We start from the raw sequence: 26,657 nt of genomic DNA on the forward strand, positions 1-26,657 counted from the left end.
CGGGTACTTGATTGCGGACTTAAAAGCACAAACCCCAGAAGACTTTCGCCTCAGAACAGGTTTGTGCCCGCCCGATTGGCCGGCAGTGTATGTGCTAAAGAAAAGGAAATAAATAAGAATGTCTGTTCGGATTAAAAGAAATCTGCCGCTTTTGCAAATGTTATTTGAGAGGAGCCCGCGCCATAGGAAAGCTGTGCTGGCAGGGGCCCCCTCGGATTTGATCGAGACCCTGTGTGAAATAGCTTTTAACATCTTACGCGGTAATATACCCCTAACCCCTTCTCAACATTCTAAACTCAAAAAACAAAAAGCGGTTATCAAGATCATCGCTAATAAGAAGTATTCTATTAAAAGAAAAAGAAAGAAGATTAATCAAACCGGGGGTTTTATAGGACCGCTGTTGAGCATAGCCGTGCCTTTCCTAACCAGTCTTCTAGCTTCCAGAGTGGGTTAATAATGGAATATGCTCAGAAAATGTTTTTGATCCCTCAGGAGCAGCTTGAGAAACTGAGAAAAAATGTTGTCGGGCCAGAGCCCATTAGACAAATGGCCGAAAACAACCTGGACTCTGAAATGAAAGCTATACAGGCCAGGGCCGATTTAAATCAGTATTCCAAAGCCCAGTTGTATACCAACACGTTACAGCGCTACCTCCGTCTGGTTAGACAGGGTGAAAAAGATCAAAACATTTTAACTTTAACCATGGCCTCTCAAGAAAATGGTTCTGGGGCTGATGCGGGGGGTACGGTTGATAAAGATGTTGCGGTGACCGAACCTGTTGAGAGTTCAGAGGGAGATGTTGTAACGGATGTTTTGAGAAACATGCCGGCCAGAAGCAAAAGACATGCAGAATATATCCTGCACAAAATGGTTCAGAAACCGCGGGTAACGGCTTGGAATGAACAGGGTGAATTTGTTTTTAAAGGACAACTGATCAAAGGTTCACACATGTTTGATTTGTTGAAGAGTGTCACTAGCACTAATAAGGTACCCGATAGTCGCCGACCTGTAGGCTGGAATGCTTTCCTACAGGCGATGGCCTGTCTGAACATGCCCCAATCAACAGTTCCTAACCAGGAAACGCGACAAAAAATCCGTCTGTGTAAAGAGGTGGAGCCTGATCTGACTCCGATATCTCATTACTCTGACCGTGCTGAGCGACCATCCTCAGGATCTATCCATCGTTGGGAAGCTTATTAATCTCATGTTTTTATTTGTCTCCCCTGTAAATAATGTCTCGACAAACATTTTTTTTTTTTTATTTTTTTTTTTTCAAATGTTGTACATTTATTTATACCATAACCCCTGCTTTGTATAAGAATTGTGTTGAATAAAAACAAAACTAATGATTCAAAGGCTGTTTTCATTATTTTTTCACCTTAACACGCATGACATCTTTTAAAATCCTCACAAGAACACCCCATCTGTATACACGGCTGGCTAGGGTCGTAAGTCATTGTGTTATAAGGGGGGGTCCACAGTGTCCTGACAAACTCTGCCACTTTTTTATCATTTTGGCCTAAATCCTCACTGTACAAGGCCATAATATCGGGGTATGACCTTCCTTTAGATCTATGATATAAGAAAAACACACAGTGTTGACCACAAGTGAAGGTCTGAAGACTTTGTACTTGACGACCGCTGTAAATGGTTTCTTGACAGTTGTTGAGCAGAAAGTTATTGATCTTCCGAGGGAAAGGTCTGAAATCCGGGGGGTTTGCATAGGAATCAAAAAATTCACCACGGTGGTCCTCCCTTAGATAAATAGCCAGCCAATGTTCTCCGGGCATATTTTTAGGGTGTGTGTTGATTATGTACATTGCAGGTAAATTCTTGATCTTAAATTTAGGCAGCTGATCGCAGGCGTAGACTCCTTGAAACAGTTTCCGTGAGCCGGCCAGGGCATTCATGATGTGGTTGAGCTCTCTGGTGTTCATTTTAATAATAATCATACATAACGTTTCTCCTCTGATTCACCTCAATAATGTTGTCAAACACTGCATACACGACCATATTTACAGTGCGTGGTAGAGGCTGCTTGAAACGCATCTCCAAACGCATATTGCCCGTCTTCATCAGTGAAAAATGTTGTCCACACTCTTCGTCAGGGGTCAGGTTGAAACCGTACAGGGTGTAACCGCTGCAGTATTCCCGGCGATCGATCAGCAGAGTTTGATCCTTGAGATGGCGACCCGTAGCCAGTACTAGACTGTCATATTCACGAACCGCATTGCCGATTTCAAAGTCAGGTTGAAAAGGTCTGGATGGAACCTGCACACCATCGACGTACAACGCTATAAATTCCGCGTTATAATGTTTAAAGTTAAAGGGGTTCTTGTTGTAAACCCCGGTAAATGCATCATTATCTTCGAGACCTATAATAACCTGTTTTGGGAGCTGTCCTAGAAACAGATTTTCCTGGTTCATCACCCGTGTCCCTGCGGGGATACTGTGGACTTTCATATAGACTCTTTCAATCGGGTACTTGGCGTTTGCCGTCATTAACGCCTGCGCGTGTCCTAGTTTAACCGCCGGGGAGACGGACACTTTTTTCACAAACAGCGAGGCCGATAATATGGTCAGTTTATATTTTTCAGTATCAGGGGTCATCAGACAAAAAGCACTTTTACTACGGATCATTTTAATTTTAATGTCTACCCCGTTGAGCATGAGTTTTTCTTGGAAAAATATGTCTGCATGGATATGCCCCATTAGCTCAAAGGTCCTCCCTTCTGTTGAAAAGGCCGTTCTTTTTTGCAAACCCTTATTGAGTCCCTCTGGATCCTTGTCGTCCATAGCTTCCGGAATGTCTTTGAAGAAAAGGCCGGGGCTGAACTGTTTGCTTAGGGTCTCCTCACTATAATTAAGTATACACTCCATCATGGCTCTATAGGGGTAAGTATTGCTGCTTTGACTAATGAGCCGATCTCCCAGGGTCACATCCACCTGTGAAAACATGGTGGCCACCGGGTAATTGATGACCCCATCGTTGGTCGTCTTCTCGATTGCATCGCCATCCTCATCAGTCACTTTACAGTTCATTAAAATAAATGTGTTATTCAAATCAATATAATCCTCGCCATTGCCAGCTATAAAAAACTCCAGAGGGGCCGTGTCTGAAATTGCAGAAAGAGGGGGAATCTCTACATATATGCTCTTATCTATACTCGTTTGAGTGTATGGAACTGTAAACAGATCCAGTTCTGATTTGACGCATTCTTCCGATAGACTGTGGACAAAAGACATGTTTAAAAGATGTATCCTGAGGCTCTATTTTTCTTTCTTTGATACTTTCTTTATGCAGGTTTTTTCTTGTGCTGCTTCCTTCTCCGAGTGTTTCCACGATATGTTGGAGAATGAGAGATTCTTCGTTTTTTGTTAGCCACGGATCTTTGTCGCCCCCTGGTGGACACATGCTGTTTCTTCTTTTACCCCCCCTCCTCGCCATTACCATGAGACCCGAACCCTCCTGATGCTCATGGCTAGCTGCCCGGTTCATAACATTGGTGAACACGTCACTAACAATATTTTTAGCCGCTGATTTCAAGTGGGGTCTGGCTATAGCAAAGCCTCTCTTAAGCAGGGGTATGGCCATTCTAAAGAGACCACGAAAGAGTCCTCCTCGACCGGCGCCATACATTGTGGGGGCTCCTACAATACCGGGCAAGCCGTTCCATCTTGCATCTTGTAATAATCCACATAGGCGCTAGGATCTACATAACCCCTCGAGGTAGCCATTTTAATAATGTACACACTGTTTCAGGGGTCGAAAATGTAGTTTGACATTAACTTTACCGAAGCGGAAGGGTACGTTGATATTCTGATCCGATTATACTTCGATCGTGATGTTGTCAAAGTGGGTCTTTGAGACTGGTACGTAGTGTGGTTTGTCATAAGTAATTGTGACCATGTCATTGCTTTTACCTTTAATAAGTACATTTCTCAAAAGGGGGACATAACTATCCCCGACCCTCTGGTGGGTTATGATATCCGTATACACATAAAGAGTGTAAAAGCCGCCCCACCACTTCTGAGAACCTGCTCTCTGTGTCAGAATAGAACCCAAATATACGCCCCAGTTGGCCGCTGGTTTGAATGCTAATACCTGGTTTTGACACCTTGTACACTCTGTTTTTAATAGGGTTGTAATATAGCTTGATGTTGGGGGTGCCTTCTGAGAACTGTTTATGCATCTCATCTAATATTTTATCCACATTGTCATAATAACCTCCTTGTATCGTGAATGTCCATTGACTCTTTTTAACATCATCAAAAATGGCAAAGGTGGCATCCGTATCTTGTAAAACAGCCCAAGTGTAAGGATACTGTATTTCCGCCAACCCCACTTCCCACGACCCCCTTAGATCTATAGATTTTCCAAATTGTACCGTGTAACTGGATATTTCATTTTTAGGATATATATCGAGAGAGGCATTACTGGGTAGAGTCACGTAGAAGCCTCCTGATTCCATCTTGAGAATCGAAAGTAATGCCCCCAACACACCCGCGGGCATGTTGTTATAAGGATTGAATATCGCAAACCTGTTGTTCCGGGACCCAACTATTGAACTTTTCAGGCCATCCAAGCCATTTCATCAACACATATTTTTTCCGGTTCTGGGTTTTTTCAGCTAATATCTTTTCAACTCTGTATACACTGTCTTTACCCACAATAATTTTTTGTAACTTGGCTTCGTAAAACGTTCCTTCTATATCCTCCCTGTCATAGTCTTTTAACCGGTACACGGGGGGGTCTCTAGCCAACTGTTCGGTAATTGTAAAATATTCGTCAGAAAATGTTTCTTCATAACCTTTGGCAAAAGTACTCCTTAGCTTTGAAACGCGAACCACATCACCGATGTTGAACTAATAAGTAGTTTTTCCCTTCTTAATAAATGGTCCGTATAATTTTTTATAGACCTTAAAAGAATTACTTTGATCAACATCTAAAGGCTTCATTTTAATACTGGTGTGATACCCTTGGTTGTAAGCATCGATAAAATCCTGAACTTTATCAAAATACTTGAACGTGTTGACCGCTGTAAAATATCTCCACATTTTGGTCTTTATGGTGCGGTTAAACCTCTCCAATACCGATGCCCTAAGCTCATTACCGGTGGTGAAATGATGTATTTTGTGTCTCTTCAGTAGATTCTGAAATTCTCTCTTGAGAAACTCTTTTCCTTTATCAGTCTGCAGTTTTTTAGGACATCGACCCTGGGACAATATATCCTCAAAGGCCCTTGTCACCGCCCGACCTGTTTTATTATGTAGAATGCGAGCCCAGGCATATTTTGATAACACATCGATACACATCAACATCAATTTGTGACCATTGTTATGTTTTGATAAATTTGACATATCGACTAGATCCATTTGCCATTGTGAATCTATGTCAGTTGCATATACGCGGTTTCTTTTAAAGTTAATCCTGAGAGGTTTATGTAAGGTATAGGCGTCTTGTTCCCGTAACCATTCTGAAACAACCACATCATTAACCTTCACTCCGGCCTCAGCGAGTCCTCTTTGAAAACCCTTCTTACCTGCCAAACCCCCAATCTTGGCTGGGTTGTAGTATAGTTCCTGCATTTGGGGAGCTTGCCGAGTCATTCTGTCAAATAACCACACAGACCCACACTATGCGCAAAGTTTTTATACAAGGTTTTTTATTCAACTTCAGGAGAGCAGATACCCCTTTTTAGACATTTGAGAAAAGTATAACATACACAACAATTTTTTCTACGGTCCAGACAAAAAGAAATCAGATGATTGGTTACTTGATCTATATCAACAAATATACCTGTTTCTTTATCTTGTAGGCACACACCTCAGTTACATATGTAAATAAAACAACAATATGACCTATTTTAAAAGTAAATAGAGGTGTATTAAACATGCTCAGTAAAAGGTCATACAGATGTTGATGAAATGGCCTAATATCATTCTTGGCCCCCTTGAGCGCTTCATCCCAGTGTTCGTACCCCCCGGTCTTTGTTACAGCAGCCATTAACTTTTCCAGGTTTGAAAGTTGATCCTCATCGATGGTTAAATCTGTAGAGAAAAGGCTCGCGTTGGCTACTTTTCTGTCAAGCACATGGTGTAATAGCGCTCTCAGGTTAGCTGCAGAGTGTTGATGACAGAACCAGTTGCAGAAGCAGTCCAGAACATTCCCCATGTTCAAAGTCCCTTAGTTCAGGTCAGAGTCTGAATCAGTGGCGTAGATGTCGAATTCTTCGTCGCTGCCCCCAGCTTTAACTTCTTTACGGAAGAAATAAGCTTTTAGCTTGCCAGCGGTTTTTCTACTCGGCTCATCCAGGTCATTGAGCAGCTGCCCAAGTTTCTCTATTATAAACGGCTCCTTTTTCAGCTCCAGCAAAATCTCATCTATGATTTTCTGGACTTGTCCCACAGTGACATGTATGTGGGAGTAAGAGAGCGCCTTGATTAGTGCCGGTTTCAGCCACGGTTTGTTCAGTCTTCTGTAAAACACGTTGAAATAGAACAGGAAATAGTAACGGTCTGGTTCAAACAAACAACTGTGTCTCAACTGACTGGGGTGATTCACTTCACACCCCCGACAGACTTCTTTCAGAGCTCGGTCGATGAGAGCACTCAGAATATACACCAGGGTGCTTTTAACCACTCTGCTTACTTGGTCACATACCCCGGGCAAAAATCCTGCGTCTTCATCACGCCCCCGGGACAGTCCGATGCTCATTGGGTCGCCTGGTGGTTTGTGGGGTGTTTCTCCATCCATTGGACTGACCCCCTCCTGAGACGCACAGACGGTAGACAGTTCGGCAAAATCGAGGCCCTCCATGAGCTCCAGAGGCTGGGGATCCCCGAGACTCATTTGGACATCCATCGCACCGCATGTTGTTTCGTCCTGAGGGACCGGGGTCTGAGGTCTTGGAGAGTAACCACAGTCAAAGGGTTCCAGAGTGTATACAAAATCTGGGGAATAGAACCAGGGGTGATCCCGGGTTTGAAGAGGCCTGTAGAGCCTGTCGACGTCCGCAGCTTTCGGGTAAGACATTCTCTTTAATTTTAAACCATGAATGAATTGTTGCACCTTTTATCCTATCTCTTCACTACGTCACGACACACCGCCCTCTTAGAAGAGAGTAGCCCCTGAGCCGTCAGACCCCCCTCCATAACCCCACACGTCGTCTGTCGTAGTTCTGCAAGCTTTCCCATTCACACCTTTCAAAACCCTGAGTCGGAGACTCCATTTCGCATTCTCTTGGACCCTCTTGCAAGCCTTCTAGAGTCTTATCCACAAGCCCCAGATCTCTCCAGGCCATCACCTTCAACCAGTCCTCATAAGAGTATTCAATTACCGTCTCAAAAGGTTCCAACGTACCCTCCTTCTCTCCCAAAGCAAGAAGCTCCACTCCAACATAGCTGGGATCCCTTTTAAAGCGGTAACCCCGTCGAGCCCCCCAGAACAACACCCAGGAGCGTTCAATCTTCAAATTGGTGAGTACAGGAACCCTTGCCCGGGATTGTTTCTTGCGGGGTTTCATGTTGATGTCGCTGGACATGATGAAGAAGCGGGATGTTTCAGAAGCTGAGAATTAAAGAGGTATTGCCTAATAGAAGCGCGAGTTCTTAAATAGAGAGGAGAGTTTCGGGGCGTTGCCTTCAGAGGGGTGGGGGTATTTATGGGTGGCCTTGTTGTTCAGGGTTTTATGGGTGCACACTTTCTGACGGATATGACGTAGGAATAATTAAGGAAATAACTCTACCTAAAATCACGCCCCCCAATTATGACGTAGGAATATTAATAAGCTTAGGGCATACGTCATAACAAAATAGGCCGCGCCCAAAAAACCCTACTATCTACTCTTATGTAGTTGAAGGCGCAGTATAGCTCTCATAGTCTGGTGGTGACGGAAGACCACCAGCCGTTTGAACAAGCCATTCAGCATCACCTTGTTGGGTTAAGTGCAGGCACTGTCAGAGCGCAGGGCGTCCTGCCTTTGAAAGAGTTTCCGAAGTGTCCTGATGTGCCCTTTAGCAATGCCAAACAGGTCTGTGAAAATGGCATCCTTTCGCGGCACTTCAGACGCCATCTCACAGTCTAGCCGACCTGAAACGCCTGAGCCCGTTTTACCAGCAGGCTCCAACGGTAACCGTTTGAAGCAAGAGGCGGCGTTGTCAGTTTCCGTAGTGTAGCGGTTATCAAATTCGCCTAACGCGCGAAAGGTCCCCTTTTCGAAACCGGGCGGAAACAGCCTGCTTTGGGCCGGCCCTTTTCGTCCTGCTTGCCCTTGTGGTTCCCCGCAGGCGGTGGGTGGCTTTTCTTCATTGGAGTGCCCGAAATCGGTGCTCTCAGAGCGTCCGTCCGTCGACAGGTTGAAATTGTAAACGCTGGTGTAGCCACTTTTAATTAAAATCTGATGATGATGATGATGATGATGTTGTTGTTGTTGTTCTTGTTGTTCTTGTTGTCGTCGTAGTCGCCGTCATTATTATTGTTAAAGTAAAGCAGTAGTTAGATTTGTTGCTACCGTAAGGTGTAGAAGGCACAATAGCTCTGATAGTCTGGTGGTGAAGGAAGACCACCAGACGTTTGAACAAGCCATTCAGCATCACCTTGTTGGGCTAAGTGCAGGCACTGTCAGAGCGCAGGGCGTCCTGCCTTTGAAAGAGTTTCCAAAGTGTCCTGATGTGCCCTTTAGCAATGCAAAATAGGTCAGTGAAAATAGAAACCTTTATCTCACAGGCTGGCCCACGGGAAACGCCTGTGCGCGTTTTATCAGCCTGCTTCGATGGGAGCCATTCGAAACGCCAGGACGGGTCGTTTTCCGTAGTGTAGTGGCTATCACGTTCGCCTCACACGCGAAAGGTCCCCGGTTCGAAACCGGGCGGAAACAACCCGCGGTGCACGCGTGCCAGTGCCATGTTACCCGTCGCCATCTCTCTGCCCCAAGGCCGGCCGTCGTTTTCTCTTCCTCGGAGTGGCAAGAAATCCTGACCTTGAGAACAAACGATCGCAGAAGGGTAGCTTTGCGAGGCGCTGGAACTCACACTTTTAAAATCGATACATGTTGTAGCTGTTACAATACGACCGTAGCAGGATCAGCGACATTGCTGTTACTCTTATGTAGTCGAAGGCGCAGTATAGCTCTGATAGTCTGGTGGTGACGGAAGACCTCCAACCGTTTGAACAAGCCATTCAGCATCACCTTGTTGGGCTGAGTGCAGGCACTGTCAGAGCGCAGGGCGACCTGCCTTTGATAGAGTATCCTAAGTGTCCCGAAATCGGTGCACTCAGAGCGTCCGTCCGTCGACAGGTTGAAATTGTAAACGCTGGTGTAGCCACTTTTAATTAAAATATGATGATGATGATGATGATGTTCTTGTTCTTGTTCTTGTTGTTGTTGTTGTTCTTTTGTTTTTCTTGTTGTCGTCGTGGTCGCCGTCATTATTATTGTTAAAGTAAAGCAGTAGTTAGATTTGTTGCTACCGTAAGGTGTAGAAGGCACAATAGCTTTGTGATTGTCTGATGGTGGCACAAGACGAGCAGCAGCTGTTTGAACAAGCCATTGAGCATCACCTTGTTAGGGTAAGTGTAAGTCTCGTCATAGCTCAGGGCGTTCTTCCTTTGAAAGAGTTTCCAAAGTGTCCTGATGTGCCCTTTAGCAATGCAAAATAGGTCAGTGAAAATAGAAACCTTTATCTCACAGGCTGGCCCACGGGAAACCCCTGTGCGCGTTTTACCAGCCGGCTTCGATGGGAGCCATTTGAAACACCAGGACGGGTCGGTTTCCGTAGTGTAGTGGCTATCACGTTCGCCTCACACGCGAAAGGTCCCTGGTTCGAAACCGGGCGGAAACAACCCGCGGTGCACGCGTGCCAGTGCCGTGTTACCCGTCGCCATCTCTCTGCCCCAAAGCCGGCCGTCGTTTTCTCTTCCTCGGAGTGGCAAGAAATCCTGACCTTGAGAACAAACAATCGCAGAAGGGTAGCTTTGCGAGGCACTGGAACTGACACTTTTAAAATCGATACATGTTGTTGCTGTTACAATACGACCGTAGCAGGATCGGCGACATTGCTGTTACTCTTATGTAGTTGAAGGCGCAGTATAGCTCTGATAGTCTGGTGGTGACGGAAGACCACCAGCCGTTTGAACAAGCCATTCAGCATCACCTTGTAGGGCTAAACGCAGGCACTGTCAGAGCGCAGGTCGTCCTGCCTTTGAAAGAGTTTCCGAAGTGTCCCGAAATCGGTGCACTCAGAGCGTCCGTCCGTCGACAGGTTGAAATTGTAAACGCTGGTGTAGCCACTTTTAATTAAAATCTGATGATGAAGATGTTGTTGTTGTTATTCTTGTTGTCGTCGTAGTCGCCGTCATTATTAATGTTAAAGTAAAGCAGTAGTTAGATTTGTTGCTACCGTAAGGTGTAGAAGGCACAATAGCTCTGATAGTCTGGTGGTGAAGGAAGACCACCAGACGTTTGAACAAGCCATTCAGCATCACCTTGTTGGGTTAAGTGCAGGCACTGTCAGAGCGCAGGGCGTCCTGCCTTTAAAAGAGTTTCCGAAGTGTCCTGATGTGCCCTTTAGCAATGCCAAACAGGTCAGTGAAAATGGCATCCTTTCGCCGCACTTCAGACGCCATCTCACAGCCTAGCCGACCTGAAACACCTGAGCCCGTTTTACCAGCAGGCTTTAACGGTAACCATTTGAAGCAAGAGGCAGCGGTGTCAGTTTCCGTAGTGTAGCGGTTATCACGTTCGCCTAACGCGCGAAAGGTCCCCGGTTCGAAACCGGGCGGAAACAGCCTACTGTGGGCTGGCCCTTTTCGTCATGCTTGCCCTCGTGGTTCCCCGGAGGCGGTGGGTGTCTTTTCTTCATTGGAGTGCCCGCAATCGATGCACTCAGAGCGTCCGTCCGTCGACAGGTTGAAATTGTAAACGCTGGTGTAGCCACTTTTAATTAAAATCTGATGATGATGATGATGATGATGTTGTTGTTGTTGTTCTTGTTGTTGTTGTTCTTGTTGTCATCGTGGTCGCCGTCATTATTATTGTTAAAGTAAAGCAGTAGTTAGATTTGTTGCTACCGTAAGGTGTAGAAGACAACAGTTGGTATGGCGTGTGATATCAAAACATTCAGAATACTTTTAACCTATATAATTTATAAGCTTTGTAAAATAAACCCAAATATCTCTTTTGCGGGGATAAACGCTGTTCTGAGTAGTTTGTGACTTGTTTAATACCAAACAAAGCATCGCTATTAAAAAAAAAAAAAAATCACTGTAAAAGCGCTAGTTATTTTAGATCTTTATAGTTATTTTCTAGGCTCAGGTTGTTTTTTAGTGCTTATAAAGGCCTGAAATATTCTTAGTGGTTGTTGACTATAGGTCTTGATGCTTAAAAATGTTTTTTTGAGAGACCAAAAGGTTCTAATAAAAGTTTAGAGTAGAGAGGAGAGAGATCGTCTCCATCTTGGTTTCTATTTGAAATTTGATGCAGTGTCATTTTATTGGTTGGTTTTGATATGTTAATTGGTAACAGGGCGGCACAAAGGCCAGACCAGAACAATGCCTTACAAGCAGATCCGGCATGTGGCCATCAGTATAAGTATGAAGGTCTGGTCTTCAGCTCGACAGACTCATACTGACCTTTCGATTTAAGACTAAAGATCAACAATGTCCGGAAACAACATCAGCGATTCGATTTAAACGAGTTTTTAGGCAAGTCTTCAGATTATTTTCATTGACTCAGAGCGTGTTGTGTGCATGTATTGTAAATAAGGCTATAACATCTGTTTTAAGTTCTGTAAAATTATTTTTCAGCCAGTCAACAGGAGTTCATTTCCAACGCTGAGGAGATCATCTGGAACAACGACGGTAAGAATTTTGTGTTTGCGCTCATGGGTTCTTATGCATGGGTGTGTGTGGTTTTGAAGCGGCTCATTAGAGTTATGAAAACGTTTTAATATATATTAATGCCGGTCTCTTTAATTACACAGAAACTATCGAAAGGCCTGTGATTAATGTCTCCGAGGATCGACCAAGAGAAGTGGTTATCCCTAGACAGGCTGTCTGCCGACCGGGTAAGAACTAAACCCCTGTTTGTTTGTATAACGATTCTGTAAGATGTTTGAGTCCAGTTTTGTTAATTTAAAAAAATTATCCTGTCTAACAGTATTAAGAAATGTGGTTCGAGACAACGAAAGGCCTTCCACATCGAGGGCTTGTTTCGTTTTACCTTCGAGAACCGTAACCTTTCAAGAATCTGAAAGGCCGTCAGCCCCGGTATCTGATAGCTGTGAGTATATATCTGCAGCCTGTAAGAGGTTAAAGCTTTTTATAAAGCGGTGTGGTTAAAGGTTAAACATGTCTCTTACCTTCACAGCGGTGCAAAAAGCTAAACCAGCCGAAAAACATAAGAAACGATTATTCTGTGGAGGTAAGTAAGATCTTTCAAACTTTAATGTTTTTAAAAGGGCTTTGTTTGCCCGTTGAGGGCTAATATTTAAGCGATGGGTGACCGTTTCCTGTAGGGCGGGGGGTTCTGGGAAAGATCTTTAGAAGTCCGGACAGGTCTAGGCTTGTTTCTGGGGAACGTGTTTAGAAATGACCGATTGCCGTACCGTCTGGTTAGGAAGTAAAGCCGTCCGAAAGGGTTTAGTAAGTTGTTTGGCTTATCTCCCGCTATTATACTTCTGTTTTAAAGTGGTTGTAGGAAAAGGCTTGAAGGTGTTCATTGTATTTAATATTTAAACAGATCGTGAAAACGTTTGTGAAACAGGAAGTCCCGGGATCAGGAAGCGTTTACACTTGGAAGGTTCGTTTAAAAATGAAATGTTGTTGTGTGTGTGTGTGTTTTATTAACAATATTACAGTTTTTAAAGAAACATTTAAGAAACAGTTTATTTACAGCGGCTTCTCTGTTTTACATTTATTATCAAGTCCTAATAAATATATTGTCTGTAAATAATAAGGTGTTGTAGTGAATGTCTAAGGCTATTTTCAAAGGTCTAAAAAAGCTAAAGGTTTTGAATGTCCTGGACATGTTGTTTTAAGTTTGATTTCTGTCGCCGTTTAAAGATGTAAATGTAATGTATATTTTTATTCTTCCCAAGACTCTTGGGATAGTCATTCTGTGAATGAGCTATTGATGACAATTACCCCGTCTAAGTGGGATCAAACATCTTTCCCGGTGAGATCACCGAGAGGATCCCCCACGGTGGTCTTGGAGACCCCCCAACATCTACTCAGGCCACAGCCTTCTGGGGGTAATTCAACACCCCAGATTCAGCCCGCCGCATTGTCGGGCGGAACAAATACAGGCATCCAACAACCTCAGGGGTCGCCGTCAGTCAGGGCTGACACACCACCCAACGACGGCCTGGTTTCAACATCGTCCCCCCAGACCCGTTTCTTGGCTACAGAAACGCGGAACAGTACCCCGCGCTTGGCCAGGGTGTCACCGCAAAGGCCTTCTTGGTCTCCGTCCATGAGTATACACTCGCTCCTTGCCTCCTTCGACCGAGATTTACCGGAGCGACCATCCTTTGAAGCTGAGCCAGGCCACCAGCCCCCGGAGCTTCTTCCTGAAGGTCGGCATGAGTTGCTACATACTTTGTTACAAAATCAAAGACTTGTGTTAGTGGGGCAAAACCTGCTGATAGAGAGCCAAAACACCCTTATTAATACCCTTACTAACGAATTGTACCGTATTTAATGTTTTAATAGACACAAAACGCCTTACTATTGTGGGTTGTTGGAAAAATAAAAAATAAATTAAAAAATGTCCTGACTTGGTAAAAGAACTCACAAACTAAAGGATTATGAACAAGCTAGGGCCCCAAAAAGACCTTCCCGAGAGAACATCCCCGGCCCTGTTGTGAACTCCTCTGATGTCCCAATGAACCTGGAACTATTACAAATGATAAATGATTTAAATAACCCCCAATTACCACCGATAGAATGTGAATTAACAGAATTACCGGTGAACCCCGACCTGTTACAGATGGTCAATGATCTAAATAACCACCTCCCACCGGTAGCGCTTATAGAGGTTCACCCCCTAGTTCACCCCGATTTGTTTGAAATGGTGGAGGCTTTGGAGGAGCTACCCCGACCAAATTCTGCCCCTATTATAAATGATTTGAAACAATTAGAACACAGGATGGCGGCAGAAGCAGCCATCACTATAGAGGAGGGTCTTGACATTAACCGGTTGGATATCTTTGAAGGACTTTTACAGGCTTTAAATGAGCCTCCTCAAAAAGGGGGTTTTGTAGATGTCAGCAGTGGGGGTGTTTGGAATTTGGAGGGTTCTGAGACTGATAAGGCTGTGGAGGACATGCTCTGTGAGAATGTAGGGGGTAAAGGCTTTGTTCAAAATGATGATGTGTCCAAGAGTACCAGTGATCCCGTGATTATAGATAGACCGGCCTATAACAATTTTGAAATGATTCAGCGTTTTAATTTTGCAGAACTTTTAAATTGTGACAATTATGCAGAAATATTTGTCAACATATACGAGGCCTTGCAGAAAATGCTTGAACAGGTTGCTGAAAGGGTCAGACCTCGAGATGTTGTACAGTTAGAACTCAGAGGGGATGATTTGTTTAGCAACCTATCTGTAATGCTGAGTGGAGATAATTTAGACGTCTGGCTAAAATCGAAGCGTTATTGCAAAGTAACACAGCCATCATAGCTGATGAAAGTCTGTCTCTGGTAATGAATGTGGTTCGTAACCCTGAGGGTGGGGTGCTTAGAAGACTGTCGAAATGCTTGAAGAACGACATAATTAGGACCAAGCTCAGGCAATTAGTGGTGAGTTCCAGTGGGGACAATAAGCTCTGTTTTGCTTACAGTTTAATAAAATTACTCACCCCCGACATGCCTGAACCCCAAGCTCTGCAAGAGGCTTTAATGCTTCATCAGAGGGCCGGCTTAAACTCTCAACAGATGGTTGCCTTTTCAGACATCACCAAGTTTGAGGAGTTGTTGTCTTTAAAAATTGTTGTGTGGTACCGTTGTGAGGTAAAGGAAGTATTTGTGAAATTTCAGACACATCCTGAAACCCATACACAGACACTGTTTCTCTTCCTAAGTGATAGTCATTACTTTGGAATAAAGAGTTTGACGGCTTTTTTGGGTTGTTCGTATGTTTGTCATTGTTGTTATAAGGCCTTCAATGATAAGCTTAAGCACCGCTGTGACGGTTACTGTAACGTCTGATTCAATCCCCAATGTTGTAAGGGTTTGGCCCCTACCATCCGATGAAAAGATTGCTTAAGGATTTGTCTCTCTGCGTTCTGTTTTTCCGAGCATAAGGTACAGAGGGCCGCTGCTGAGGGGGTTAAAAAACTGAGTTATTGTGATCAAACTAAATATTGCCCGCAGTGTTGCCTCCAGTACCGTTTTCATGAGGTTAAACCACACAAATGTCTGGAGCCGAGATGCAGGATCTGTAATGCTGATTTAACCCCGGGGTCCGAACACCAGTGCTTTATTCAGCCGGTTAAAAAGGAGCCGCCGCACAACCGGTATGTCTTTTTTGCTTTTGAATGCCGGCAAGAAAACGGGGTCCACGTTGCTAATTATATACACTGTATTGACATGTTGGATCGTGAGTGGTCAGCTAGCGGTGAGAGTTGTGTCAGGGAAATCATTACGCGGTATCGCGGTCCAAAATACCTCAATTACACATTTATTGCCCACAATGCTAAGGGTTATGATTCTTACATTTTGATGAAGTATCTGGTGGAAAATGGGGTGACCCCAAAAATAATAGCTCAGGGTAGCAAGATCATGTGTTTCACCGACGAAGCTTTCAACTAACGTTACATAGACTCGTTAAATTTCCTCCCCATGAAATTGAGCGCTTTGCCTAAGGCTCTGGGTTTTGAGGCTCAGAAGAAAGGTTGGTTCTGCCATTTTTTTAATACTAAGGACACTCAAAATTATCGAGGGTCCTACCCGCCCGCCTCTTATTATGGGGTTGATACTATGATGTCTCATGAGAGGGACGAATTCTTTAAATGGTACAATACCGAGAAGAGATGGCCGCTTATTGTAAAAATGATGTGGTGATCCTTAAAGAAGCCTGTGTGCGTTTCTGCGCCGAGGTTATCAACACATCGGGTCTCGACCCTTTGCAAAGTGTGACCATAGCGTCTCTCTGCATGAAAATGTATCGGTCCAATTTCTTGCAGAAAAACACTATAGCGGTCACCACTTCTGACAACTATCGTGCTAGACAAAAGAACTTTTCGACTGTCTCCATACAGTGGCTGGAATACCTGAGTGCCCGGGATAACATCTTCATCAGACATGCTTTAAATCAAGGGAAAGTCAAAATGGGGCCTTACTACTTAGACGGTTTTAGCGACGTGTCCGGGCGGCGTACCGCTTATGAGTTTGCTGGTTGTATTTACCATGGCTGTCCTCAGTGCTTCGACCCAAACACCTTTAACCCCGTAACACAAAAACTCTGCGGTGATATGTACTATGATTTCCAGGAACGAATTGAAACTTTAAAAAACACCTATGGTTTGAACGTGCTGGTGATTTGGGAACACGAGTGGACGACCCTGAAGCAACAGGATGCGGGGGTACAATGGTTTATGGAAACCTTGGACTTTCCTGAACGTCTAGAGCCCCGGGATGCGTTATTTGGGGGTCGTACCAACGCCCTCTGTTTACATTATGAGGTAAAGGAGGGTGAGAGAGTAGATTACTATGATTTCACCAGTCTGTACCCTTATGTCAACAAGACCAAAATGTACCCGGTGGGGCGTCCAACCATTGTTTATCGTGACTTTCTCAAAATCGGACATTTCTTTGGTTTGATCAAAGTCACCATGTACCCTCCTCGCGAGCTGTTCTTACCCATGTTGCCTTACAGGTGTTCGGGAAAATTGATGTTCCCTCTGTGTAGAACGTGTGTGGAAACTGAAAATCAAACTACCTCTTGTCTGCACAGTGATGAAGAGAGAGCGCTGACGGGTGTCTGGTGTAGCATTGAGCTTGACAAGGCGGTGGAGAAAGGTTACAGAGTCGGTAAGGTGTATGAGGTTTGGCATTTTTCTGAAAAACCTGATACTCTTTTTGCTGATTACATTATGACCCATCTGAAAGGGAAACAGGAGGCATCGGGCTATCCCTCATGGTGTGTTGACTCCGCGGCCAAAGAGCGATACGTTCATCAATATTTTGAAAAGGAAGGGATCCGTCTAGAGCCGGGGAACATAACTGTAAACCCCGCCAAGAGACAAATGTCCAAACTGATTTTAAACAGTCTGTGGGGTAAGTTTGGGGAAAGAAATTACCGTCTAAACACAACCTTGATTAAAACCCCTAAACAGTTTATAGAATTTATGTTTTCCAAACAACATGCAGTATCACACTTTCAATTCTTAAATGACCACGTGGCACAGGTCCAGTGGAGGGCCCCTAAAGATTTCCCCACCAAACAGGGGAACGTTAATGTTTTCATAGCGGTTTTTACCACGGCTTTCGCCCGGCTTGAACTGTACAACTTAATGGATCAGTTGCAGGAACGCACGCTCTATCAAGATACTGACTCTGTAATCTTTGTCACCAGGCCAGGGGATTGGGTCCCTCCCCTCGGGGACTACCTTGGGGAGTTAACGAGTGAACTAGATCCTCAGGACCACATAGTGGAGTTTGTTTCAGGGGGTCCTAAGACTTACGCATACAGAACGGCTGCGGGTAAGACCTGTATGAAAGTTAAGGGTTTCACTCTGAACCACTGTAACATCAAGCTCATTAACATCAAGTCTCTGACGACCCTGGTAGAAAGTTTTTTAACCGAGAAAGACGCGCCTCCTCGTGAGATTATTACAGCCGGAAATCAGATCTATCGCAATAAAAAGGGGTACACGTTGTAAAATAGATCACTAAACAAACGGTTCAGGGTGGTGTACAATAAAAGAGTGTTGAAGACTGATTATACCACTCTGCCTTATGGATATAAGCGGTGGTTTTGATAACAGACTTCAACACCCTTTCTCCTGTATTATAGCCGGTCCCTCCAATTCGGGGAAGAGCTATCTTATAAAGAACATCATAGAAGATGTGGACGCAACCGTGTCCCAAGCTCTTGACAACATAGTGTGGTACTCTTGCTGGCAACCTCTCTACGATGATTTGGCTTCGAAAAAAAATAATCTGAAATTTGTGCAAGGTCTCCCCGCCTCGTTGTGTGACGATGACTTGTTCCCGCCCGGTCAAACTAATCTAGTGATCCTTGATGACCTGATGGAGCAGGCCGGTGACAACAGTGAAGTGGAAAAAGCTTACACAAAGTACACTCATCATAGGAATTTAAGTATTATTTATTTAGTTCAAAATCTATTTTTTCAAGGTAAAAAAAGCCGCACTATTAATTTAAATGCCAATTATATAATTCTTTTTAAAAACCCCAGAGATAAACTACAGGTCACCGTCGTGGCTCGTCAAATGTAACCTAACCAGACCAAGTTCTTTTTGGAGGCATTTGAGGATGCCACCAAAAAACCCTACGGGTACTTGATTGCGGACTTAAAAGCACAAACCCCAGAAGACTTTCGCCTCAGAACAGGTTTGTGCCCGCCCGATTGGCCGGCAGTGTATGTGCTAAAGAAAAGGAAATAAATAAGAATGTCTGTTCGGATTAAAAGAAATCTGCCGCTTTTGCAAATGTTATCTGAGGGGAGCCCGCGCCATAGGAAAGCTGTGCTGGCAGGGGCCCCCTCGGATTTGATCGAGACCCTGTGTGAAATAGCTTTTAACATCTTACGCGGTAATATACCCCTAACCCCTTCTCAACATTCTAAACTCAAAAAACAAAAAGCGGTTATCAAGATCATCGCTAATAAGAAGTATTCTATTAAAAGAAAAAGAAAGAAGATTAATCAAACCGGGGGTTTTATAGGACCGCTGTTGAGCATAGCCGTGCCTTTCCTAACCAGTCTTCTAGCTTCCAGAGTGGGTTAATAATGGAATATGCTCAGAAAATGTTTTTGATCCCTCAGGAGCAGCTTGAGAAACTGAGAAAAAATGTTGTCGGGCCAGAGCCCATTAGACAAACGGCCGAAAACAACCTGAACTCTGAAATGAAAGCTATACAGGCCAGGGCTGATTTAAATCAGTATTCCAAAGCCCAGTTGTATACCAACACTTTACAGCGCTACCTCCGTCTGGTTAGACAGGGTGAAAAAGATCAAAACATTTTAACTTTAACCATGGCCTCTCAAGAAAATGGTTCTGGGGCTGATGCGGGAGGTACGGTTGATAAAGATGTTGCGGTGACCGAACCTGTTGAGAGTTCAGAGGGAGATGTTGTAACGGATGTTTTGAGAAACATGCCGGCCAGAAGCAAAAGACATGCAGAATATATCCTGCACAAAATGGTTCAGAAACCGCGGGTAACGGCTTGGAATGAACAGGGTGAATTTGTTTTTAAAGGACAACTGATCAAAGGTTCACACGTTTGATTTGTTGAAGAGTGTCACTAGCACTAATAAGGTACCCGATAGTCGCCGACCTGTAGGCTGGAATGCTTTCCTACAGGCGATGGCCTGTCTGAACATGCCCCAATCCACAGTTCCTAACCAGGAAACGCTACAAAAAATCCGTCTGTGTAAAGAGGTGGAGCCTGATCTGACTCTGATATCTCATTACTCTGACCGTGCTGAGCGACCATCCTCAGGATCTATCCATCGTTGGGAAGCTTATTAATCTCATGTTTTTATTTGTCTCCCCTGTAAATAATGACCCGACAAACAATTTTTTTTTTTTTTTTTTTTTTTTCAAATGTTGTACATTTATTTATAACATAACCCCTGCTTTGTATAAGAATTGTATTGAAAAAAAACTATAACTAATGATTCAAAGGCTGTTTTCATTATTTTTTCACCTTAACACGCATGACATCTTTTAAAATCCTCACAAGAACACCCCATCTGTATACATGGCTGGCTAGGGTCGTAAGTCATTGTGTTATAAGGGGGGGTCCACAGTGTCCTGACAAACTCTGCCACTTTTTTATCATTTTGGCCTAAATCCTCACTGTACAAGGCCATAATATCGGGGTATGACCTTCCTTTAGATCTATGATATAAGAAAAACACACAGTGTTGACCACAAGTGAAGGTCTGAAGACTTTGTACTTGACGACCGCTGTAAATGGTTTCTTGACAGTTGTTGAGCAGAAAGTTATTGATCTTCCGAGGGAAATGTCTGAAATCCGGGGGGTTTGCATAGGAATCAAAAAATTCACCACGGTGGTCCTCCCTTAGATAAATAGCCAGCCAATGTTCTCCGGGCATGTTTTTAGGGTGTGTGTTGATTATGTACATTGCAGGTAAATTCTTGATCTTAAATTTAGGCAGCTGATCGCAGGCGTTGACCCTTTAAACAGTTTCCGTGAGCCGGCCAGGGCATTCATGATGTGGTTGAGCTCTCTGGTGTTCATTTTAATAATAATCATACAGAACGTTTCTTCTCTGATTCACCTCAATAATGTTGTCAAACACAGCATACACGACCATATTTACAGTGCGTGGTAGAGGCTGCTTGAAACGCATCTCCAAACGCATATTGCCCGTCTTCATCAGTGAAAAATGTTGTCCACACTCTTCGTCAGGGGTCAGGTTGAAACCGTACAGGGTGTAACCGCTGCAGTATTCCCGGCGATCGATCAGCAGAGTTTGATCCTTGAGATGGCGACCCGTAGCCAGTACTAGACTGTAATATTCACGAACCGCATTGCCGTTTTCAAAGTCAGGTTGAAAAGGTCTGGATGGAACCTGCACACCATCGACGTACAACGCTATAAATTCCGCATTATAATCTTTAAAGTTAAAGGGGTTCTTGTTGTAAACCCCGGTAAATGCATCATTAACCACGAGGCCTATAATAACCTGTTTTGGGAGCTGTCCTAGAAACAGATTTTCCTGGTTCATCACCCGTGTCCCTGCGGGGATACTGTGGACTTTCATATAGACTCTTTCGATCGGGTACTCGGCGTTTGCCGTCATTAACGCCTGCGCGTGTCCTAGTTTAACCGCCGGGGAGACGGACACTTTTTTCACAAACAGCGAGGCCGATAATATGGTCAGTTTATATTTTTCAGTATCAGGGGTCATCAGACAAAAAGCACTTTTACTACGGATCATTTTAATTTTAATGTCTACCCCGTTGAGCATGAGTTTTTCTTGGAAAAATATGTCTGCATGGATATGCCCCATTAGCTCAAAGGTCCTCCCTTCTGTTGAAGAGGCCGTTCTTTTTTGCAAACCCTTATTGAGTCCCTCTGGATCCTTGTCGTCCATAGCTTCCGGGATGTCTTTGAAGAAAAGGCCGGGGCTGTACTGTTTGCTTAGGGTCTCCTTACTATAATTAAGTTTACACTCCATCATGGCTCTATAGGGGTAAGTATTGCTGCTTTGACTAATGAGCCGATCTCCCAGGGTCACATCCACCTGTGAAAACATGGTGGCCACCGGGTAATTGATGACCCCAGCGTTGGTCGTCTTCTCGATTGCATCGCCATCCTAATCAGTCACTTTTCAGTTCATTAAAATAAATGTGTTATTCAAATCAATATAATCCTCGCCATTGCCAGCTATAAAAAACTCCAGAGGGGCCGTGTCTGAAATTGCAGAAAGAGGGGGAATCTCTACATATATGATCTTATCTATACTCGTTTGAGTGTATGGAACTGTAAACAGATCCAGTTCTGATTTGACGCATTCTTCCGATAGACTGTGGACAAAAGACATGTTTAAAAGATGTATCCTGAGGCTCTATTTTTCTTTCTTTGAGACTTTCTTTTTGCAGGTTTTTTCTTGTGCTGCTTCCTTCTCCGAGTGTTTCCACAATATGTTGGAGAATGAGAGATTCTTCGTTTTTTGTTAGCCACAGATCATCGTCGCCCTGGTGGACACATGCTGTTTCTTCTTTTACCCCCCCTCCTCGCCATTACCATGAGACCCGAACCCTCCTGATGCTCATGGCTAGCTGCTCGGTACATAACATTGGTGAACACGTCACTAACAATATTTTTAGCCGCTGATTTCAAGTGGGGTCTGGCTATAGCAAAGCCTCTCTTAAGCAGGGGTACGGCCATTCTAAAGAGACCACGAAAGAGTCCTCCTAGACCGGCGCCATACATTGTGGGGGCTCCTACAAAACCGGGCAAGCCGTTCCATCTTGCATCTTGTAATAATCCACATAGGCGCTAGGATCTACATAACCCCTCGAGGTAGCCATTTTAATAATGTACACACTGTTTCAGGGGTCGAAAATGTAGTTTGACATTAACTTTACCGAAGCGGAAGGGTACGTTGATATTCTGATCCGATTTTACTTCGATCGTGATGTTGTCAAAGTGGGTCTTTGAGACTGGTACGTAGTGTGGCTTGTCATAAGTAATTGTGACCATGTCATTGCTTTTACCTTTAATAAGTACATTTCTCAAAAGGGGGACATAACTATCCCCAACCCTCTGGTGGGTTATGATATCCGTATACACATAAAGAGTGTTAAAGCCGCCACACCACTTCTGAGAACCTGCTCTCTGTGTCAGAATAGAACCCTAATATACGCCCCAGTTGGCCGCTGGTTTGAATGCTAATACCTGGTAACACCTTGTACACTCTGTTTTTAATAGGGTTGTAATATAGCTTGATGTTGGGGGTGCCTTCTGAGAACTGTTTATGCATCTCATCTAATATTTTATCCACATTGTCATAATAACCTCCTTGTATCGTGAATGTCCATTGACTCTTTTTAACATCATCAAAAATGGCGAAGGTGGCATCCTTATCTTGTAAAACAGCCCAAGTGTAAGGATACTGTATTTCCGCCAACCCCACTTCCCACAACCCCCTTAGATCTATAGATTTTCCAAATTGTACCGTGTAACTGGATATTTCATTTTTAGGGTATATATCGAGAGAGGCGTTACTGGGTAGAGTCACGTAGAAGCCTCCTGATTCCATCTTGAGTATCGAAAGTAATGCCCCCAACACACCCGCGGGCTTGTTGTTATAAGGATTGAATATCGCAAACCTGTTGTTCCGGGACCCAACTATTGAACTTTTCAGGCCATCCAAGCCATTTCACCAACACATATTTTTTCCGGTTCTGGGTTTTTTCAGCTAATATCTTTTCAACTCTGTATACACTGTCTTTACCCACAATAATTTTTTGTAACTCGGCTTCGTAAAACGTTCCTTCTATATCCTCCCCGTCATAGTCTTTTAACCGGTACACGGGGGGGTCTCTAGCCAACTGTTCGGTAACTGTAAAATATTCGTCAGAAAATGTTTGTTCATAACCTTTGGCAAAAGTACTCCTTAGCTTTGAAACGCGAACCACATCACCGATGTTGAACTTATAAGTAGTTTTTCCCTTCTTAATAAATGGTCCGTATAATTTTGTATAGACCTGAAAAGAATTACTTTGATCAACATCTATAGACTTCATTTTAATACTGGTGTGATACCCTTGGTTGTAAGCATCAATAAAATCCTGAACTTTATCAAAATACTTGAACGTGTTGACCGCTGTAAAATATCTCCACATTTTGGTCTTTATGGTGCGGTTAAACCTCTCCACTACCGATGCTTTAAGCTCATTTCCGGTGGTGAAATGATGTATTTTGTGTCTCTTCAGTAGATTCTGAAATTCTCTGTTGAGAAACTCTTTTCCTTAATCAGTCTGCAGTTTTTTAGGACATCGACCCTGGGACAATATATCCTCAAAGGCCCTTGTCACCGCCCAACCTGTTTTATTATGTAGAATTCGAGCCCAGGCATATTTTGATTACACATCGATACACATCAACATCAATTTGTGACCATTGTTATGTTTTGATAAATTTGACATATCGACTAGATCCATTTGCCATTGTGAGTCTATGTCAGTTGCATATACGCGGTTTCTTTTAAACTTAATCCTGAGAGGTTTATGAAAGGTATAGGCGTCTTGTTCCCGTAACCATTCTGAAACAACCACAACATTAACCTTCACTCCGGCCTCAGCGAGTCCTCTTTGAAAACCCTTCTTACCCGCCAAACCCCCAATCTTGGCTGGGTTGTAGTATAGTTCCTGCATTTGGGGAGCTTGCCGAGTCATTCTGTCAAATAACCACACAGACCCACACTATGCGCAAAGTTTTTATACAAGGTTTTTTATTCAACTTCAGGAGAGCAGATACCCCTTTTTAGACATTTGAGAAAAGTATAACATACACAACAATTTTTTCTACGGTCCAGACAAAAAGAAATCAGATGATTGGTTACTTGATCTATATCAACAAATATACCTGTTTCTTTATCTTGTAGGCACACACCTCAGTTACATATGTAAATAAAACAACAATATGACCTATTTTAAAAGTAAACAGAGGTGTATTAAACATGCTCAGTAAAAGGTCATACAGATGTTGATGAAATGGCCTAATATCATTCTTGGCCCCCTTGAGCGCTTCATCCCAGTGTTCGTACCCCCCGGTCTTTGTTACAGCAGCCATTAACTTTTCCAGGTTTGAAAGTTGATCCTCATCGATGGTTAAATCTGTAGAGAAAAGGCTCGCGTTGGCTACTTTTCTGTCAAGCACATGGTGTAATAGCGCTCTCAGGTTAGCTGCAGAGTGTTGATGACAGAACCAGTTGCAGAAGCAGTCCAGAACATTCCCCATGTTCAAAGTCCCTTAGTTCAGGTCAGAGTCTGAATCAGTGGCGTAGATGTCGAATTCTTCGTCGCTGCCCCCAGCTTTAACTTCTTTACGGAAGAAATAAGCTTTTAGCTTGCCAGCGGTTTTTCTACTCGGCTCATCCAGGTCATTGAGCAGCTGCCCAAGTTTCTCTATTATAAACGGCTCCTTTTTCAGCTCCAGCAAAATCTCATCTATGATTTTCTGGACTTGTCCCGCAGTGACATGTATGTGGGAGTAAGACAGCGCCTTGATTAGTGCCGGTTTCAGCCACGGTTTGTTGAGTCTTCTGTAAAACACGTTGAAATAGAACAGGAAATAGTAACGGTCTGGTTCAAACAAACAACTGTGTCTCAACTGACTGGGGTGATTCACTTCACACCCCCGACAGACTTCTTTCAGAGCTCGGTCGATGAGAGCACTCAGAATATACACCAGGGTGCTTTTAACCACTCTGCTTACTTGGTCACATACCCCGGGCATAAATCCTGCGTCTTCATCATGCCTCCGGGACAGTCCGATGCTCATTGGGTCGCCTGGTGGTTTGTGGGGTGTTTCTACATCCATTGGACTGACCCCCTCCTGAGACGCACAGACGGTAGACAGTTCGGCAAAATCAAGGCCCTCCATGAGCTCCAGAGGCTGGGGATCCCCGAGACTCATTTGGACATCCATCGCACCGCATGTTGTTTCATCCTGAGGGACCGGGGTCTGAGGTCTTGGAGAGTAACCGCAGTCAGAGGGTTCCGGAGTGTATACAAAATCTGGGGAATAGAACCAGGGGTGATCCCGGGTTTGAAGAGGCCTGTAGAGCCTGTCGACGTCCGCAGCTTTCGGGTAAGACATTCTCTTTAATTTTAAACCATGAATGAATTGTTGTGCCTTTTATCCTATCTCTTCACTACGTCACGACACACCGCCCTCTTAGAAGAGAGTAGCCCCTGAGCCGTCAGACCCCCCTTCAAAACCCCACACGTCGTCTGTTTTATCATCGTCGTCGTCATTCAAGGGGGATATATAATCCATAATCCAGCATATTCTCCTTCTAACCAAATCCAGTTGCGAACATTTGGTCAAGATGTCAAAACCATCATTTATACAGTTTATGACCTCTTTCAAGAACGGCCAGTCCACGGCGTCAAACATAATTTCAGTAACCTGTTTTTCTGGATCCTCCACACCCCTTTCAATAGGGTTTGTAATCAGGGTACTGCTAAACAAAATCTTACGATCTGTAGTTAGAGATAGACTCTTCACCACTCTACCGTAGTTCTGCAAGCTTTCCCATTCACACCTTTCAAAACCCTGAGTCGGAGACTCCATTTCGCATTCTCTTGGACCCTCTTGCAAGCCTTCTAGAGTCTTATCCACAAGCCCCAGATATTTCCAGGCCATCACCTTCAACCAGTCCTCATAAGAGTATTCAATTACCGTCTCAAAAGGTTCCAACGTACCCTCCTTCTCTCCCAAAGCAAAAAGCTCCACTCCAACATAGCCGGGATCCCTTTTAAAGCGGTAACCCTGTCGAGCCCCCCAGAACAACACCCAGGAGCGTTCAATCTTCAAATTGGTGAGTACAGGAACCCTTGCCCGGGATTGTTTCTTGCGGGGTTTCATGTTGATGTCGCTGGACATGTTGAAGAAGCGGGATGTTTCAGAAGCTGAGAATTAAAGAGGTATTGCCTAAAAGAAGCGCGGGTTCTTAAATAGAGAGGAGAGTTTCGGGGCGTTGCCTTCAGAGGGGTGGGGGTATTTATGGGTGGCCTTGTTGTTCAGGGTTTTATGGGTGTACACTTTCTGACGGATATGACGTAGGAATAATTAAGGAAATAACTCTACCTAAAATCACGCCCCCCAATTATGACTTAGGAATATTAATAAGCTTAGGGCATACGTCATAACAAAATAGGCCGCGCCCAAAAAACCCTACTATCTACTCTTATGTAGTTGAAGGCGCAG

General features: G+C 44.0%; 3 non-coding genes across 3 annotated transcripts; all 3 read left to right on the top strand.

The window, feature by feature from the left end:
• Nucleotides 1-8,805: 8,805 nt before the first annotated feature.
• trnav-cac (transfer RNA valine (anticodon CAC)) lies at nt 8,806-8,879 on the top strand. Its single transcript has one exon. It is a non-coding gene; the product is annotated as a tRNA-Val (tRNA).
• An 891-nt stretch (nt 8,880-9,770) lies between these two features.
• trnav-cac (transfer RNA valine (anticodon CAC)) lies at nt 9,771-9,843 on the top strand. Its single transcript has one exon. It is a non-coding gene; the product is annotated as a tRNA-Val (tRNA).
• Nucleotides 9,844-10,715: 872 nt separating this feature from the next.
• trnav-aac (transfer RNA valine (anticodon AAC)) lies at nt 10,716-10,788 on the top strand. Its single transcript has one exon. It is a non-coding gene; the product is annotated as a tRNA-Val (tRNA).
• Nucleotides 10,789-26,657: the final 15,869 nt, after the last annotated feature.

The sequence above is a fragment of the Amia ocellicauda genome, assembly GCF_036373705.1.
Source record: "Amia ocellicauda isolate fAmiCal2 chromosome 11 unlocalized genomic scaffold, fAmiCal2.hap1 SUPER_11_unloc_4, whole genome shotgun sequence".
In the NCBI taxonomy this organism is placed as follows: domain Eukaryota; kingdom Metazoa; phylum Chordata; class Actinopteri; order Amiiformes; family Amiidae; genus Amia; species Amia ocellicauda.